General features: G+C 54.8%; 1 protein-coding gene across 1 annotated transcript in view; it reads right to left on the bottom strand.

Moving 5' to 3' along the window:
- Positions 1 to 17340, bottom strand: part of ZNF25 (zinc finger protein 25) — a 418016-nt gene that overhangs the window by 30845 nt on the left and 369831 nt on the right. The gene's annotated exons all lie outside the window — the stretch shown is intronic.

Raw genomic sequence — 17340 nt, 5'->3', positions numbered from 1 at the left:
TTAGTTTGTGAACCCGCCTCTTTAGGACTGGTCCAACCAATGAAACCAGGAAACTGACTCTGGAGCTGGCTTTAATGGGGTGCTTGGAGGGTAGGTACTCCCTCTCCCCAACCAAACAGAAGAATTCTTAGGAGAGGGGGCTGACTGGGTAGCAGAGCAAGTAGCGAAGAGGAACTGGAGCCCCAAAGAATTTAATTTTTGCCCCAAGAAATGATGCTCATCCAGTCTCAAAAGGGAAGACTCTGGGTCCCCAACATGGGGGGTCCTGGAGGTTGGAGGTGAGCTCTAGGCCTCTGTGGGAAAAGTCCACTGTTCTACTCCCACCTGCTAGCTGCCTTTTGTGGTCTGGCCCTCACCTAGGCACAGAGGAATGCAAGCCCAAGGGGCCTTGGGGTGGGAGGGTCCAGGGTACCTAGGCCTGGGGTGCCCCTACTTCAGTGTCTCTTCTTCTGGCTGTGCACAGAGCCCCGCCCTCTTGCCTGGCTGAGCTCAGGGCTGGATAAGAGCTCTGCACATCACTCTGCAGATATGAAGTCAAAGTGAAGTCACCCTTGCAGGCGTGAGGAGGAGCTGCCAAGACAGGCTGGCTGGGGACTCTGCCAGCCGAGATGTCCAAGCCGGCCTGCTGGCTGGAGGCCAGGGCACAGTGCTGCCAGCTCGGGAGAGCCACCCTGCGGCCACCAGACCTTGTGTTGCCTGCCTCATGCTCCCCGAGCCTGAAGCCCTTGGATTTATGGGGCCGGAGTTGGCTATGGCGGACTCCCCTGGGTGTAGACAGGCCCTACCTCTGGTGCTAGTAACAACTACCAAGGCTGCACATTCAGGCCTGTGCACAGGGAAGGGACCTGAGTGGGAAGGGAGGGCCTGAGGAGAACTTTTTTGTTACCAACAGGCTCCTGTGGCAGAAGAATGAGGGGTGGCCTGGCCCATTCTTCCAACCAGCCCCACCCCTGTGCCCCCCCCCCAGGGACCACCCTGGCCAAGCCTTGGCTGACACTGGTCAGGCTGGATGTCTGGTTGTGCTCCGTGTGACCACCTCAAGGGCCCATTTGAGGCTGTGTTCCTTCCTCAGTCCTCAGGCCCTTCCACTCTCCTCCACCACCCTTGGGGGGTCTTGAGAGGACATCTGACACTATGGTGGGGACATTGCCCTCTTCTTAGAAAAAGGTCTGGGGAGCCTCATATGTGTACCCCTGTACCCACATGTGCACACACCTGTGTTCATGTACAGGGATATGGGTGCATACCCTCACCCGCGTGCATGCCCAGATATCTGACCAGAGGAGGATCCAGGAGAGCGCAGAGGTGAAGCGCTTGGCTTGCTGACCTCGGGTCCTGCATATCCATAAGAGACCCCCCTGTGAGACTCAGACAAGGCCGACCTCAACTCTTTGCCCTACTCACCCTTCCATGGGCCCCCCAATGGGGTTGTTTTTCTCCTCCGAATTTCCTGCCCCACCTTCCTTTCCTCCCTTCCTTCTTCTGCTCTCCCCTTCTCCTCATTCCCTTCCTTCCCTCCCATTCTCTGCAAGAATCTCGTCTCCATTCCTTTGCCCCAGCACAAGAACCAGGCTAGCTGCCTCACTGGGGCCTCAGCGTCTTCATCTGTAACATGGAAATAACGATATAGTAACTGCCTTGCAGTGTTGTGAGGCTGAACCCAAATGAAGCATTGACAGAATCAGCACAGTTTCTGGCTCCCCAGAAAAAGAGCTTTTTTTTTTTTTTTTCTCTCTCTTCTTCCAGGGCCCTCTGAAGTCCAAGGAGCTGTCTGGGTGGTAGGCTTGGGGCAGTGGCATTGTGTGAAGGTTGAAGGTGTGCTCTGAGTTGTATCCTAGCTGGGTCTCTGGTCTGTGTGACCTCGGCACGTTTGCAACGTCTCTGGGCCTCAGGAAGGCAGAGCTCCATCCCCCCAGGTGCCTGAAGACTGGTGAGTCCCCAGCAATCAGCATGAGCTGTCACTGTCACCATTGATTCCCATCAGCTGTGACGCTGAGGCCGAGGCCAAAGCGGTCAGTGGACATTGCTAAGGTAACACGGAAAGCAGGTGGTCCCTAAATCAAGCTGTCTGCTGCCCTCGGCTCTGGCTCCCCACTTGTATAGGTAACGAATCACACCTGTATGGGGATGGCAGCCAGTGAGGCCGGCCTGCAGGAGCCAACACCTGTCTCTGGCCCTCCCCATAGGACCTGCAGCTTTCTCAGTGAGAGGAGGGAGAACCCTGGAGCCCCAGAGTCCTCTCTGCCACAGCAGCACTTATCTGGGTGTATACTTACACATTCGGGAGCAGTGGGTTGATTCACGCTGACGCCTCACTGAGGCTTTGGGGGCTTGCTCACACAGAGTCCCCAGCCCGAGGGTACCACTGGAACCTGATGGGGCCTCAGGCCTGGCAGTGCCCGCCTCTTGCCTCAAGGACACCAAGGAGAAGGCCCATCCTGGCTCACAAGTGAGCGTGGTAATAACAGGGAGCTTGAATGGGCGAGTCTGGCAGATATGGCCTGAATGCTTTTTAGAAAAAACATCTCCCAAGGCAGTTTCATAATCTGCCTTGTAATGCAGATTTAGACAAGTTTTTACGAATGCACTTTTTAAAATAGGTCTTAATGGATCCTTTGCAGTAGTTACAGTCCATTGTGTAAATGCAAACAGAAGGCTTTTTGAAAACATGTATTATTGATCAGAAAGGCAGCAGCAATTAGAAGCCAGTGTGTCATATCATTCAATACACACTTCCTATACAGCCCTGCTTGTGCTCTCTCATAACTTTCTGACAAATTATCCCGTCCCTGGGAAGCCCTTTCTTTTCCCTTTTGCTTCTGGGAGCAAAGGAGGACCTCCCCATCAGTTACTAGCTAGAGGTGAATGAAAAATTAAGCTTCCCTTTACCATCGCAAAACCTATTTACGACTTCTCCCGGTTTCAAGGCTGAAATGGCAAAACCTTCAGGTAAGATGGATGATGCTTCTCGATTTGGTCTATGGGCCACAGTGAAAACAAAACAAAACAAAACTGGTGACAGATAGCATTTGCTGTGGGAGGGCAGAGTCACAAAGCTGGGGAGGTCTGAGCCAGAAGCCCTGCAGGGGAGCCTGATTTGTGGGAGGGGCGTTCAACCAGGGTCCACAGGGAGGAGCTCTGGATGCCCCTTCCCAGTCACGGAACCTTAAATGATCAACTAGCATAAAGCTGGGACTTGTTTTTGCTTAAAAATCCATATTTGGGTCTGTATTTCACCCAGTCTGCACATTTCCCATTTGCCCTTCTTCTTGAAAAGTTCATTTATTTAACAGACATTTGCTGGGCACTCACTGTATTCCAGGCACCCTTTCCAAAGTACAGTGAACTAAACAAAGACCCTCCCTTCTGGGTGCTTCTTAAGGACAATCACCAACACGTAACGCATACATGCAGCACAGTCGGAAGTGACCCCAGATGGGGTGAGACACGGGGCGGGGTGTTTATCAGGGCTGGATGTCCTGGAGAGCTGACTTTGGGCAAAGACAGAGCTGTGGGGACAGCGCTGCCCGCAGGGAGCAGGGAGTTGACAGGACGTGCCCTGGAGTTCCCTGCGTTGCCCCAGCAGGGACAAGAGGCCGTCCTTTGTCTCCCCACGACAGCATCTTCTCAGCAGCCCCGTCCTTTGTCTCCCCACGACAGCGTCTTCTCAGCAGCCTCACCTCACCCCTCTGGAAGATGCAGCTCTGGTCTCTGAGAGGTTACAGCCTGCAGGATCTGCAGAGTGAAGACTCTGGCCTGGGCAGTCTTTTGGAGCCAAAAAATCCTGCTGTGCTCTTGGTGTGCTGACAAATAGGAAGTCCGATGACTTAACGCCCTACGATGTCTTCCAAAGCCTCCTTGCCCAGGATGGTGTGGGCTGCAGCTCCAGGCACAGTGTGCAACTTCCACATCCATCTCAGGCCTGCGGGTGATGAGGCGGTGCACTGTGAGCTGGAGGGGAGGGGGAGAGGGGGGCCAGCCACCTGCCCTTGGGGGGGGCACAGGGTGCGAGGGCACAGCCTGGGTGGCTCCCCCAGCCCCCTGTGCTTGCAGACAGGCCCAGGAGAAGCAGGGCACTTACTTGCCCCCTTCTCCCCACCCCCACCTGGGAAGTGCCCTGGAGACCTCGCTCAGCTGTTGCATCAGCCCCAGGTGGGAGGGGGCGCTGTTCTCAGGTAGATCTAGGGTGCCCTCCTTGCTTCCTCTCCAGCACCTCCCTAGGGTTGCTACCTGAGCTTAGGCGCACTGGAGGCTCCCAGCCCTGCTGAAGACCCCCTACCCAGCCCGAATTGGGCCCCTCCCTGCTTGCTGAGAAGCTGGCCAGCCAGGCCTTCATCCCCTAGCGCTGTCCAGTGGAACGTTCTGCAGTGGTGGTAACTTGCTGCTCTGTGCTCTCCAACGCGATGGCCACTGGCCAAGTGTGGCTGTGGAGCACTTGAAATGTGGCTGGTGTGACTGAGGAACTGAATTTATAATAATGTAAAATTAAATAGTCCTATGTGGCTAGTGTACTTGCTGGGCGTTGATGCTCTAAGAAACACCTTCCCAGCCTCTGTCGGAGGCTTCTGGGGGCTGGGCAGGCTCCTAGCCCAAACCTCCCCCACAGGAGGGAGAGCGGAGAAATCAGAGCCTGCCGGTTCGCCAGCCCCAGTGGGCTCTCTGATCCAGCAGCTGCCGCTCTGTTTCCTGGTGGTTTGAAGATGCCACAGTCACCCCCCTGCCCAGAACGACAGTGGCATTGCTGGGCTTCACGCTGGGCACGCTCTCTCACTTGCCCTGGGGAATCTTCTGTTCCCCTCCAGGCTCGCCCCCAAGCCTGACCATGCCTCCTGAAATCCCTGCTTCCTGTAGGCAGAGTGAGCACTGCAGGGCCCTGCTCTCAGGGGCCTCTTTGGAAAGGGGCTGATGAGCTCGTGCATATTAAGATGCGGTGATGAAGGGCTGTCAGGGGACTCTGTGCAGCAGCCTGAGACCCAAGGGCCTGCTCACTAGTGCTGGGAGCTCAGCATCCGGCCCCTCTCCAGGGCCCTTGTCCCTCTGCTCCGCTCCCAAGCGCCCCTCCGTGGTCGCAGACTCCCCACGTGTTCTCTGGCCACTGACCTCCACTGACTGTTCCTTCTGCCTGGGAAGCTCTTCCTGCCTCCTCCTGGCCCCTTCTGTTGTTCAACTCCTATTCAACACTCAGAAGTCTCGGCTCCAAAGTACCCCTCTCCCCAGTCCGTGCTCAAATGCTCCGTCTAGACAATCTGAAGGGGGCCCAGTGTGCGTCCTGGTTTTTGTTTTTGTTTTTTTGGCCGCAAGGCATGTGGGATCTTAGTTCCTCAACCAGGGATGGAACCCATGCCCCCTGCATTGGAAGCGCAGAGTCTTAACCACTGGACCGCCAGGGAAGTCCCGCTTCCTGGTTTAACTGTGCTGTATTTATCCTTAGCCCTCTGCGTGGGGACCTGCTGAGGACTCAGAGTGCCGGTCGGGTGGCCTGCCGTGAGAAATGACCCTCGTGGCCAAGAGGACAACCTGGGCAAAGGCACAAGGTATGCTCAGGAGGCAGGAGGGAAGGGCGTGGCCGTCTGCCCTTGTGCTTGCCACCCGTGTGCACACTCACACCCCTTTGTGCCCCTTCTTCCTCTGGGCTGCCCTCTCAGTGTGAGTGGGAGCCCGTCTAGTCTATAAACACCAGCAGAAGGGGCGACAGGAGCAGGGGCTGGAGCCGGAAGACGACTCACAAGGAGGGAACACGGCACCCCAAATAAATCATTTGGGGCCTGACATTTGGAGCGTTTGAGTTTGAGACCAAACAGAGATGCCCTTTAGATAAATACATTTTTGAGACGTGTTCTGCAGGAGAAGTTTATGACTTTAATAGGTTTTTAGTGTCAGACGAGCATCAGGAAGCGTTTTGTTGAGAGACTTTCTCTTAAAAGCTCAGAATCCTTCTTTTCCCTCCGGCCCTTTAAACATAAGGATACAGAGATCCTCAGCAAGGGAAGCTTCTCTTTCTCCCAGTTCCCTGGGGGTTGGCTCTGGGCTGGGATAGCTCAACTGAGGAATGTTCTGGGAGGTTCTGAAGACCTCAGTGCTCCAGGCCATGGGGGGTGGAGGATGGGGGGCCTCTCGGGAAGCTGATTCAGAAGCTTAGAAGCATCCTCCTCCCTCAGAGCAACTCCTCATCTCCTCCCCAATCCCCCCACCCAGAGGAGGCTGATGGCTGGTCCTCAGGGATGAGAAGGGCTCTGTATGGAGGACGGGGGTCCCCCTGAGGCCTCCGGAGGTTGGCAATTTTCTGTGGATTGGAAACTTTACAAAGATCCCTCACGCCGAAGCCCAGGAGTATGAAGGAGCTGAGCTCACCACAGGCCCTATGCCAGAGAGGAGACACAAGGAGAAGGTCAGATGCAATCATGTCTGGAAGCTTCTCCCTTCCGTCTTAGAGACAGGCCCCCACCTGCCCATCCTGGGCTCTGTCCCAGGACCTCCAGGGAGCCCCGGGTCCTGCAGCCGCCCCTTGCCCAGCTCTTGCCTGAGCACCAAGTGGCCACATGTGGGGCTGCTTCTAGTACCCCATGCGTGCTGCTCAGCCCTCTCCCTGCCCCCCAAGACAGGGGCTGCGTTGTGAGGGGGTGGATGCCATCTCTCCCATCCTTGAATGAGGCCAGCGTGGAAGAACTCACCCCAGGTCGTCTGTGCTGTGGCTCTGGGCCACGTGGGGAGGACCCGTGGCCGAGCTGGACTGACCTTGGGCTTGTCCTCCCAGCACAGTGGGTGTGGGTGGGTCGGGGGCACACGGCACCCAGGCGGGAAGAGGAGGGGCCCACTGAGACCCAGAACCTGGCTTGCAGAGAACACACAGATGGAACTGAGAGGAAGCCCAAGTGAACTTAGTGGTGGCGCGGGCTTCAAGGGCACAGGCAGGCCACTTCCTAGCACAGCTGTGAGATGAGCACTGGGGTAGTGGGGGATGGGAGAGAAGGGACAGTCGTGTCTGTGCTGTTCTCCAGACAGGACATCTTCCGGGGGCAGGAGAAATGTTCTCATCAACCAGTACACCGAGACTCCACATTGATTGCAAGGAGGTCCCCTCGTTCCCCTTAGGTGACACCTAAGGGAGACCTTCTGAGGACACCTGGAACCACATTTTCAACAGCTCCAGCTGCTGTAACTGAGAAACCTGACCTCAGTTTTTCCATTTCTGTGGATAATTCCACCCTCCCGCCCTTCTCCTCCATCTCCCGCCCCTTAGCCCTGGCCCTCAGGGGCCTGTCTCAGACCCTCTCCTCACCCCAGACCCCTCTCCTGGTCATGGTCATTTTATCCCAGGCTGTGTCAGGAATGAACGAACAAGGAGATGGATGCAGAGAGGCTGGGATTGAGCAGGGACCTGGGTGCCGACCCTCCCTATCCCCCGCCCAGCCCCCCACCCCAAGCCACTAAGTCACCTCCTCAGCCCCTGGGACTTGCCAAGACCCCCATCAGGAGTCCGCCTAAGGGATGGATGAGAAGAGTTTGGGTGAAGCACCTATGATCTTCTAAAGCTTCGCTTCTGCCTCATAATTATCTCCTTACAGGATCCAGACGCTTGGATACGGCCGATTTCTTAACCCCAATCACAACAACCTTTTTTTGTTTTTTTCACGGTTGTCTTGGAAGCAGCTGCCCACAAACTGAAAGCAGCGCATAAACTACATATCATTGTTGGGGTCTCTCATGACCTTGCCTGTGTGTGGGGGCAGGAGGGAATGACCTCCGTTTTATTTCCCGGGTGGTTACCCTGGCTGGGGCAGGCGGTGGGGAGGTTGATTGGTTACCCATCTGCATCTGTAATTTATCAGCATTCTCAAAATCCTAAAGGTTTGGGGCTTAATGATTCATGTCTGACCCCTAGAAGAAAGGCTCAGTGAAGTCGCCCTGGATGGCAAAACTGTGGGGTCTGAATCATCTCTCCTAGAAAGGGAGGGAGGTCCTGGGTGGGCGCAAGTGAGAACAGGTCATGGCTATGGACATCTCACCTGGGGGCAGCCCTGGACTGGAGCTTCTAACTCATTCAGGGTCACAGCACCTGCCCGGGTGGTAGAAGCATCCCATTTTACAGGTGAGGTGCAAGCCCAGGGGTTCTTTGTCTGGGCTCCTTTCCCTCACTCCACACTGCTCCCGGTTCTCAAACACTAGGGCAGGGCTGGTCAAACACAAGTGAGCCCGCCCCACAGGTTCTAAGGCTGCCCTCGGGACCAGTTCCCAGGGGTTCCCGATGCTGCTGGTCCTGGGTCCACACTGTGGGATCCACTGCCCCAGAGCATGATGGGATGGGAGAGACACGGGTAAGGGTCTCAAGGTGGACGGTACCCGCTTCACCCTCCTATCAGCAGCCCTGTCCCCAGGGAGCCTCTCCTCCTCTGTGTCTCCTCCCTACTCCCCGCCTCCTTCTGCCCCTGGCTTACACCCATGGTCCTGGCGTTGCTAGGAGCCCACCCAGAACACCTCTTCTTCACTCCCCTGCAGGGACTCACCTGTGTTTGCATACAGCTGTCTCCTCCTAACACCCATTTCTTTAGCTGGGTCCCTCATGTGAGACTCAGGCCTGTTGAAGTCCACTGGGGGACCCAGCACCCTCACTGTGCAGGTAAAGGGGGGGTCATTTCTGTGACTGGGCTGGATCCTACTGTGACCTGTGACCCAACCCTTGCATGGTACTGAGCTTCAGGGAGGCTACAGCAAACGCATTTCCCCCGTCTGCAGAGCAAGAGGGCTATCGCCATTGCCATCACCCAGAACACGCCTGCTTTGCTCCCCTGCAGGGGACCTATTTCTTCAACTGGGTCCCTCAGAGCAAGACGGCTATTGCCATCTTCCTGATGACCATATGCACAGCTGTAGGGGACTTGGTCTCTGCCAAGGCATGGTCACTTGGTAGAGCCTGACTCAGGACCTGTGTATGGCCAAGGGGGGGGACTGGGGAAGCTGAGGGAAGAGGGGAGGCCAGGGGACCCTGCACCCTTAGTCAGGGTCTCATAGACCCCTCCAGACAGCACACATAGGTGGCGGTGGTGGCGATGGTGGCCGTGGCAGTGACTCTGGCTGGCCTGTGCATTGTTATTTCCAAAGACTGAGTCTTTGGAGCCAAGGAATTTTCATTCCTTTTTCATTAATGAAAACCTTGCAGCCAGAGGAAGCACCCCACTAAATGACTGATACTCCACGAGATATGCACTGCTCAGAAATGTCTCCTAGTCAATGAAGAAGAGATAACAGTCAGTGGAATAAAAATTAATCTGGCCACTATAGGAATTAATATAAAAACATCAGATGCGGGACTTATAAGGGATGCCACCTCCAACTAACCCTCCCTGGGTTAAATACCCCAGGGACGATGATTTACATTCTGTGCTACAGGCCTCTGCCGGCATAATCGATAGGGATGAGAAATGGGGCCACCCAGCCGTGCCTACCCATGGGGCTGGGGAAGGGAGCCGGGGTGGGGGTGGGGGGCTAGGGCTGCCCTGGAGGCTGCTGGGAGCAGGGGCACATCTGAGCCATCCGCTCTTTCTCCCCCTTCCTCTACCTCCCTGGTGAGCCCCAGGCCTGCAGCTGATGGGTTTCTGGAAGTCTGGGTCATGGCACCATCTCATGGGGCCTCACCCCAGTGCCTGACTCCTCTGGGGGTACAGGAGGCGGCCAGGGGAGAAGAGGGCAGGGCAGACTGGGCCAGATGCTTCCGGAGACCAGAGCAGTGGGACCCCCACTGGGAGCTGGGCTTAGGTGAACCTCCTGACGGTTAATCAATCACTCACCCATCTTTGCAAGAATTACCGCTCCAAACTTGGTTGAGAGTGGAACTTGCCTAAGCGACTGTTTATTGTCACCATCCCAAACTTAGGATCTGCTGTTTCAGTCGAGGAGCTTTAAGTCTAAGCCCTTGCCGGTCAGTCCCCGGGCTGCTTCTCTGCAGGGAGCTTCAAGCTGGGGCTCATGCCCAGAAGCAGATGGGCTTCACCGCAGCTGCAGGGCTGGCCTTCCTGCTGTGCCAGGTGAGCAGTGAGTTATCCTCGCTCCTCCATGGTGAGGGCCGTGCTTGCTCAGATTTGCACCACTGTGCACCAGCCACACCCGGGTTGGGGGTGGGCAAACCAGTGTCAGGGCCAGCCAGGCTGCCCCCAGCTGGGTCCTCCTTGGACCTGCTCCTGGGGGGCGAGGCAGAGGAATACCCTGTCATGACCCTCGACGTGGAGACCCCAGAGGAGGCTGATGCAAGGAGGACAAAGTGTTGATCCCACAGCCCCACCCTGCCAAGCCCCGACTGTCCCTCAGCCACACTTTCTACTCTGGAGTTCCGGCAGCTGTCCGGGCGGGGGGCACCAGCTCCCCCACTGTGCCAGCCTCTCATCACGTCCTGCCCTGCCCTCTGCTCTTACGTTAAACCCTAGTCCTTGCTCTTCAGCTGTGTCGTCGTCTGCTGCTGGACTCTGACCATACAGTCCCCAAGGAAAACTGTAGAGCTAGTAGTGAGGAAACTTTGCGGGGAAGGGAAATTTTGGTCCCTTGTTCTTGATGACACAAGAGCCTGGCCCTTCCCAGGGAGGCCTACTGGTGTCTCCTTTGCATGCCTCACCCTGAGCGGCCTGGCAGGGTGCCCTGGGTGATCCCCACACTTCTGTTCACCCTCACAGTGGGTGGCCCCGGGGCAGGCCTCCATGCCTTATGTGGTGTAAAGCCAGGGACTAGTGACCTTGAGCAACCTCGGGGATAGAAAGGCCCAAAGGGACCACTCAATCTAAGCCTCATCATATAGATGGAGAAACTGAGGCCCCAGAGAGATGGGCCAAGGCCACAGAGTAAAGCAGGCCTCCTGGCCCCAGGGCAGTGCCCTCTGCCCACCGAACCGCCCATGATGCTGGTCTGGGCTACCGTGCAGTCACCCTGAATCCTACTGAGACAAACATAAACCCTAATATTATTCTTTTCATTGTAATTGGAGTTGAATTGCATCCGCCCAAATCCATATGTTGGAGTCCTTAACTCCCTGTACCTCAGAATGTCAGCTGATTTGGACATGGGGTCTTTACAGATGTAATCAAGTTACAATGAGGTCACTGCGGTGGGCCTCAATCAAATATAACTGGTGTCCTTATAAACAGGGAAAATTTGGACAGAAACATGCACAGAGGGAAGTTGAGGTGAAGAGGCACAAGCTGAGGAGAGAGGCCTCGGACAGATCCTTCTATCACGGTCCTCAGAGGAACCAACCCTCATTTCAGACTTCTGGCCTCCAGAACTGTGAGATAATAAACTTCTATTGTTCAAGCCGCGCAGTCATGGGAAACTGATAGACCGTAAGGAAGGTTCTGGTAATGAACTTACAGCACTAGTAGTCTTATTTGTTTTTTAATTTTTTTGGCGGGGGGGGGGGGGCGTTGGTATTTCCAATTTTTTGTGTGCTTTTAATCTTTTAGTTTGTTTTGTTTTTATGGATCCACAAATTAGAATGTATTTATTACCAATCAGAGGTTCAGGAGGAGATGCTGAAGGAAAAGCCTGCCTGGTGCATTCTAGGGGCCGAGGCCCTTTTGGGATGTTGGCTCTGATGTTGCTGGGATAGAGGTCAGAGAATTGCTGGATGTGTGGGCTTTTGGAGGCATGGAGTGGACAAGAGAGCCATAGCCCACATCTCCTGCTGTCTTGGTGATGTTTTCCGTACCCACTGATGGCAGAGACCTTGGATCCAAAACCCCATGGTGACCCATCTAGGGCACCTCCATCCAGCCAAAGAGATGGAAGGAATGGGCTACTGAGTGATTGCTTGTCCTTTCGCGTAGTAACAGGTCAGTGTTGCTCTAATGAAAAGGACTTCACGGGCATTACTGGTGTAGGCGTAATCACACAATATGTATTTTAAACAAAATCACAGACCCCCACTTGGTGAAACTTATTCCAGAGAATTTCAGCATGTTGTTTGATGCCCCGCTGGCCCACCCTGCTCAGTGTGCTTTTGCTCTCACAGCAGGCCTGCCACTGGTGGTTTTCAGTGGAGGCTTTAAAAAAAGCAATTTCTCTGCAGGCCAGAGCTCAGCTTGCTGTAAGATCACAGGAGGGATTCAGGGACCTCACAACCTTTGAGAAAATGACCACATATCTCATTCTGAAGGCTAATACTTAACATTTTGCTACCATGAAAACATTTCCCATTGAATAGAAACCCCCAGGCAAAGCTTCCAGGCATGATTCACTTCCCCTCCCATGCATGGCAGACCCCCTTGAGTGGCTCTCACAGACCCAAACCAATTAGAGCTTCCCAGGATGAGGAGCCCTGGGTCCACACATGTCCTCAGTAGGTCATCCACAGAGCGAGTGCCGCATCCCTGGGACAGAGAAATTCAGGGAAGGCGAGGGATCACCTAGGGCACTGTTCTCACATCTATTGCTCAGTCTATTGCTGAATAACAAACCATCCCCAAACTGTCTTAAAACAACACCGTTATTTCTTTTGCTTATGAGTCTGTAACGTGGGTAGCGCTCAGCTGGGGTAGCTTGTCTCTGCTCCACTCCGCTTAGCTTAGGGTGGCTTGCAGGCAGGGCTGGAATCACCCAAGGTTCTCCCTCATGCGACTGTGGTTGGTGCTGGCTGCCAGCCCAGACCCTCTGCCTTCACTGGAACTGTCCACCAGGACACAGACATGCAGCCCTGTAGGAGCTGGGCTTCCTTACAACATGGTGGTCAAAGCCATATCACCTTCTGCGTCCTAGCCTCAGAAGTCACCCTGCATCCCTCTGCCATGTTCTCTTCATCGCGGCAGCCGTGAAGGCCTGTGCAGTTTCAAGGAGAGGGGAAATAGAATCTGAATGGGGGCGGTGGGGCAGATGGCAAGATTCTGGAACAGCATATAGGGCAGAAATATTGCTGTGGTCATTTGGGGAAAATGTAGGCTGCCACATCATGGCCCAGAGGTCACACCAGGGAGTCTGGGTCAAGGCGGCAGGTGCCCAATATGATTCACCGTCCGCCGTTAGGGACACTGCAAAAAAATGCCTCCCTACTGCCGCTGAGGTGAGCCTGGGTCCATACTCCACAGGCCACACCTGTGTTCCCCTTTGGCCCCGTGGGCCCATCAGCACAAAGACCAGCCGTAATCCTCTCTCAAGGCTCCTCAGCTTTGGCCATCTGTCATGCCAGGACTCTCCAATCTATGGAATGAGTCATCGGTGGAATCTCCTTCAGCAAATGACCAACTCAAAGGGAGGATGTGTCATGCCTGGGGCGTTTTATGAATCTTGTTGCTTCGTCTGGCAAGCTGTGATTCCATCAGTAACGACACAGCCAGCACGAGGTGATGCTGCCAGGGCAGATGCTCTGATCAAGGGCACACGGGAGGGACGTGTGACCCACGCCCGGGGCTGCCTCTTCCCACCTGCCTCAGGGCACCCTGGGTGGTCGGCTCCTCCCAGCCAGGGTATTTGGGTGGGGTAGCGCTACAGCCTCACCAAGCTTGCACTCTATACCTGTGACACTTTTGTGAGTGACAGAACGCCCTGAGCCAGGCTCCCGTGGACCCCAACACGAGGGGGCAGCTGGCCGGGTGCAGGGACAGCTGTTTGCACACAAGGACCCAGGCCCACTCCCTGCTCTTCCACTGCCTGGTGTGGGCCGGTGTTCACCGGCTCACCTGAGGCCTCCTTCCTCACCTGGCACACAGGTGACACCCACCTCGCAATAATATATGTCAAAGGGCTCAGCCGGAACCACTGACTCCAGTCTTGTCTAAGCCTGAAGGCTGAAGGCCTCCACCCCACTGGGCCTGCGGTGACTCCTCCGCTGTCCACATGCACTCAGCGCCCGGCAGCCCTGGATGTGTCCATCTGCCTGCTGGCTGCCCCACACCCACCCCGGACCTCTCCTCGCTCGGCTTCCCAGACACAGCCCCTCCTCTTCCTCATCTGTGTGCCTTCCTCGGCTCCATTTCTAAACATGGATGTGTTCGCAAAGGATGCCCACCCTGGGCCATCAGCTTACCCCACACTCACTCCTGGATGAGCGACCTCATCCAGGCCTGGCTTTGAACCCAGCCCACCCCGCCCCCAACGCTCCCCTCCAACCCGCCTCTGCTCCCTCAGCCTCTCCTCCCCCTTGAAGTCCACTTACTGAGCTGCCTGCCCTCCATGGCCTCCAGTGGGCAACTCAGGTTTAATGCATCAAAAACAAACTTTTTTTTTTTTTTGGCCACACTGTGCAGCTGGCGGAATCTTAGTTCCCCGACCAGGGACTGAACCTGGGTCCTCGTCAGTGAAAACGTGGAGTCCTAACCACTGGACCACCAGGGAACTCCCCAAAACAAACTCTTAATTTCCGCTTTTCCCACCCCCAAATGTTGCTTCTCTTTCAGTTTTTCCCATCTTAGTAAAAGGTGCCATATTCACTCAGTTTCTCAGGACAGAGACCAAAGAGTTAACGAGAGATTCCCTTCTGGCTTATATACCTTGAATCTGACCCAGTAACATGTTCTGCTGGTTCTCCATAGCATATTCAGAATCTCACCCACCTGTGTTGGTCATGGCCACCTTGGTCCAAGCTGCTGTCCTCCCCAGGCCGTTGCAGTGGCCTCCTGTGGGGCTCCCACCTTTGTCCTCAAGCTCTTCTGTCCTCCTCACAGCCCCAGAGCGATGCTGGGAAAAAAAACAAGGCCCATCACACGGAGGAGGCAGCTGAGGCCCCAACCCAGCTGGGCCGATATCTCAGCAGCTGCACCAGTTTGCCTGCTCCTGAGTCTGCAGCCTACAAGATGAGTGGTCCAGAGCCTGATCAGATGGGTGGGTGCTTCCCCCACTCAGCTCACCCCATCTCCCTGGCCTCAGCGTCCTCCCCCTCCCGCTCTCCCTCCTCCTCACTCCACTTGGCCTCCTCCAGCCTGCTGTGCTTGTCCTTAAATACAGCATGCCTGTTGGTACTCGGGCCTCTGCACTGGCTGTCTGCTCTACCTGGGAGGTGCTAGTCCCACATGCCCTTGACCTCTCCCTACTTTGCCCAGATGTCTGCTCAGATGTTCCTCAGTGGCTACGCGCTATGAAGCAGTACTCCCATGCTCCCCCCGCTCCACTTTGCTTTCCTTAGAACCCTGTTATATTTGCGTTGTTGTATTTCTTTGCATGCTCATTTGCACGTGTGTGTGTGTGTGTGTGTGGGTGGGTGGGTGTGGTTTTACACTATAATGTAAGCTTCCAAGAACAGGGAGTTTGCTCTTCTGTGTCCCTGGTGCCTAGAACAATGCTTGGAACATAGTAGAGGCTAAAGAAATAGCTGTTGATTAAATAAATGAGATGATGATGCACCCACATCAGGACATGTGGCCTCCCTGGGTCTTCCCAATAGCTGCGTGCTATTCCATTATGTGGATGCGCCCAAGTTTAATTAACTGGCCCCCTACTTGAGGACATTGAGTGTTTTTATTCTTTTGCTCTAATAAACAAAGTTGCATTGCACATCTTTGTATACCTATCTTTACATTCATGTGTGAATATAGTGAAAAATCCATAATTCCAGGCTCTGGACTTGCTGGGTCAAGGAGTATGTGTGTTTAAAGCTTTGGGAGATAGTGCTAACCTTTCCCCCAAGAGTATTTTTAACAAATTATGATTTTAAAAATATGTGAAAACACATATTTAAAAGAATGAAATTAGCACCACTACCCTATAGAGCCCTTGAGACTCTGAGATCAGGCTCAGGGACCGAGTGTCATTTCACAAGGGTGAGGCTGAGTCTCAGAGAAGGTGGGAGGTCTATGATTTCTTGACTGTGGGCATGGTAACCAGGATGGCTCCAGCACTGGGGTCTCACATCCCAGCCTCTTTCACTCTTACAGAAATCAACCTGCAGTGCCTGTCACTGGACCACTTTGTAACACAGGAAAATAAAAGGACAGTCGCTGAGGGTGGCTGTTTTCCTGCATCATAAAGAACTTCTTGAAGTTCACCGGCACCAACCCAACAAGCATCTATTCAGTGCCGGCTATATGTTGTGACGCTGTAGGTGGTGAGGATACAGCCTGCAACAACATAGAAAAGCCCTGCCCTCAAAGAGCTTGCATTTTCACTTGAGGAAACAGACAATGAACAGAATGGTAAGTTGGATGGGAAGAAATACTATGAGAAAACCAGCAGGAACAGTGTGGTCGCCAGTTTCAGAAGTGGCTTCAGGCATTCACACCTCCAGGTGCTCACACTCTTGTGCGATCCCCTCCCTCTGAGTGTGGGCTGGACATGGAACTTGCTTTTAATGAATAGGAAAGGCAGAGTGATGGGCTGACACTTCCAAGTCTAGGTTACAAATGACCGTGAGTCTGTCTTATTGGCATGCCATCCCATTACTCCTTGCTCACTTTGATGTTTCGAGCAGCACCAGGTGGGCCCATGTGCAAGGGACTGAGGGCAGCCCAAGAGGAGCTTATTTCTGCCCACAGCCTCATGAGACAGCCTGATGCAGATCCAGCCTTGAGAGGACCACAGCCTAGCCAACACTTTGACCAAAGTTATGAGAGACCCAGAGGAACAGCTAAGCCACACCCAGATTCCTGACCCATAGAACCTGCGAGATAAATGTACAAATGTTGTCTTAAGCCTCTGCATTTTGGGCTAATTTGTCACTCAGCAGTAGCTAACTCATACAAAGAGGAGTAGAGAGTGCCAGGGTAGGGAGTGCAGTTTAAAATAGAGTGGGAGGGGAGGAGTTATTTGAGAAGACTTGAAGAAGGGAGAGACTGAGCCCCAGGATCCCAGGGGCAGAGTTAGATTCGGAACAGGAGTTGGTGGGAGCTCAGGAGACAAAGGTGGCTGGAATAGAGCAAGAGGGGCAAGAGGCAGGGGCAGGGCAGGGAGGGTGGAGGGATGTCACGCTAGCATTTGACCTTCAACTCTGAACTTGGGGAAAGGGAGCCTTTAAGACTTTGAGCAGATGCACATTTTAACAGGGTCCAGGCAGGTGATAAGTGTTAGGGAAGGTGGGGGGCAGCAGCAGGGAGATGGCCAGAGGTGTCAGATCCTGGGTTTACTTGAAAGGTGACCGCAGGATTAGACGTGGGGTGTGAGGGAGGCGTTCCTGCGTCTAAAGGCAGGTGGTGGCGGGCAGGTTTGGGGAGACCTGGAGGTCGGGGTTCACAGGCCCCAGACGCCTGTCCGACCTTGAGGTGGAGCGTTGAGGAGGCGGTTAGGCCAGGCAGCGTGTAGAGTGTTTGTAGCCATGGGGCAGGCGTGAGTGTGGGGAGAGGTGAGGAGAGGACCGAGGGGTGGGGAGGCCAGGGCTGGGAGCCTGCAACACAGCTGAGGACAGGGTGGGGCAGCGGGACCGGAGCGCTGAGTGACCAC

This window comes from Mesoplodon bidens (genome assembly GCF_964165515.1).
Source record: "Mesoplodon bidens genome assembly, chromosome: 1".
NCBI lineage: Eukaryota > Metazoa > Chordata > Mammalia > Artiodactyla > Ziphiidae > Mesoplodon > Mesoplodon bidens.
This window is presented reverse-complemented; position numbering and strand designations above follow the sequence as displayed.